This window comes from Engraulis encrasicolus, unplaced genomic scaffold (genome assembly GCF_034702125.1).
Source record: "Engraulis encrasicolus isolate BLACKSEA-1 unplaced genomic scaffold, IST_EnEncr_1.0 scaffold_306_np1212, whole genome shotgun sequence".
NCBI classification, from domain to species: domain Eukaryota; kingdom Metazoa; phylum Chordata; class Actinopteri; order Clupeiformes; family Engraulidae; genus Engraulis; species Engraulis encrasicolus.
The window spans coordinates 22,563-25,099 of NW_026945595.1; the positions used below are offsets into that span (position 1 = coordinate 22,563).

The following is a 2,537-nucleotide window of genomic DNA, read 5'->3' on the forward strand; positions in this document are numbered from 1 at the left end:
AAGAAAAAAATGTATTGGATGTTTTTTGTATTTTGATGTTTAGATATGCAAATGAGGGCATACATTATCAATTATGCGCTAATTTGCATACGCACCAAATCACTTTCATAAGGTGAACTCTGACTCAAAATAACTTTTATGTGGGTAAAATATGTATATTTGAGTGTTAGGATGGTGAAAACCTTCTGAGGAATCTGTTCAAGAGGGAGTTTTTACCTGGATATATGCCCTGTGCAATATACTGTATAGGCCTATATATAGGCTATTTATTACATACCGCATGTATACAGCACACACATACATTCAGTGTAGCAGAACTACATACAGTAGAGTATGCCTATGTACACAAGCACAAAATAATTATACAAGAGTACTTTACTGGTTTGAGGAAAGGCTTTAAGGCCTAAAATAGCACATACTGTATACGTTTTTGAAACAAAATATGATTGTAGCAGACTTTCAGTATACAACATGCAGAATAACTACAGTAGGCCTACACACACACACACACACACACACACACACACACACACACACACACACACACACACACACACACACACACACACACACACACACACACACACACACACACACACACACACATTGCATGGGTGACTCTAAACAACTCTCCTTAACACTGGCAAAAGTTATCTGGAGGTTTATATTGTGCTACTCTAGTCAGAAACATAATACAAAAGCTGAAAACCAGTAATGGTTTTTGTGGTGTAGTTTTTGTAAATCATACCTGTGCTCAATGGAATTGGGCAGAAGGATTGTGTTAAGAGGCTGAATTGCTAGGTATAATAAACCTAGATGACCTCATTAACTCCTCTGAAACTCCAGAAGATTCTTCAAAAGAATGCTTACACAATTGCACAGTTGAAGTAAAGCCATGGCTGGGTTAGAGACTTCTGTAGAGCAAATGTTGTAAGCACTGTTCAAAATCCACCCAGTATTTCATGTAGCATGAGCAAAAGTACATTGTGGAATAGTCATCCCTGTCTTAAAAAAATTAAACAAATGGAAGGAAGACAAGAATGCTGACAGTATTTTTACCATTGACTATCCACACCACCCCAAATTCAAAATGCCAGACTTCTGGGACTTGTCTGCTTATAGAACCATCCACAGCCCATTGCATTACCAAAAGTAGGATGAAACCCGGAGTTCAAAAGACATGAACACGCACGCACACACACACACACACACACACACACACACACACACACGTACACAGTGTAAACAACACAGTTCACGACCTACACACCATCCACTCGCATCCACTACATACTATGCAAGATACACGAAACAGAGTGACCCCTGTTCTATCTGTATTACCCATGAAATATGACAACAGCTACACATACACGCAAGATTTACTGCAGCCAATCAGATGTCACGCAAGACCTAAGAACGCGAGCCGATGAATGAAACCGAGGCGCAAGGATTGTTTCAGTCTCTTTGACAACCATCGTCTGAGCCAGCCACTTGCTGTGTGAAACCGTTATCATCATCGTTATTATCATCAACTTACTTGAGCATCACCGGACAGTGTGGAAGATCACCAAAGTGAGAACATCAACAAGAGCCACATATTAGCTGACAGCCACGTCGGTAAGACAACTCTGTTATAAGACAAACGAAAACACTGATATTTACCGGCACTGATGCACTGATTATGCTAACAGGCTAACCCCTCGAGAACCACCAGAGGCAACTACTTTTCACCTTCGTCGTTGTGTGCTCACCATCGTATCATCACACATCACCATCTTCAGGAGCGACGGTGAGGAATAACTGTTTTAACTCTTGTCCTCTCATCTCCTGCACTGTGTGAATGCATTAGCCACAGAAATGTTAGCAATGCCCGACAAGAATAACGGTTGCCCCGAACGTTCATCTCTGCTAACAGGCTAACCCCCAAACCTGCCAGGCATCACCATTCACCGCTGTGTGTCCATCATTGTACTCACCGGATTCATCCCCTTGAGCACATCATTAGGAGCAACGGTGAGGAATAACATCTGTTTAGCCGCTTAGTGCCCTTGTCCCATCTCCTGCACTATATCAATGGTTAGCCACAGAAATGTTAGCAATGCCCGACAAGAGTAACGGTTGTCTCCGAACGTTCCCAATGCACTGACCAGGCTAACGTTGTAAGCGTCACTGGTGAAAAAGAATATGTTTACGATCTTCACGATCTTTACAGATACTGATTACTGATACTGATAACTGACATTACAGATACTGATTACTGATACTGATAACTGATATTGCTGATACTGACTACTGATACTGATGACCATTAGTAGCCCATTACTGATACTGATGCTGATTACCATCAGTAGCCTTACACTAGTTACACTAGCCTTACAGTAGTTACTATTATTTACATACACTAGTTATTATTACTGATGGGTTCTACACAAAGAGAAGTTTATTACTATTTATTTAATGGCAATTTAACTAAGATAAGAGGATAATTTCATTGTTGTTATGAATGTAATGTTTCATTGCACTATGCAATTTATTGA

General features: G+C 40.4%; 1 long non-coding RNA gene across 1 annotated transcript; it reads left to right on the forward strand.

Annotated features, from left to right (window-relative positions):
• Window positions 1-1,518: 1,518 nt before the first annotated feature.
• On the forward strand, window positions 1,519-1,962 carry LOC134443308 (uncharacterized). Its single transcript, XR_010033639.1, has 3 exons — window positions 1,519-1,617; window positions 1,692-1,789; window positions 1,916-1,962. It is a non-coding gene; the product is annotated as an uncharacterized LOC134443308 (long non-coding RNA).
• The last annotated feature ends 575 nt before the right edge of the window (window positions 1,963-2,537 follow it).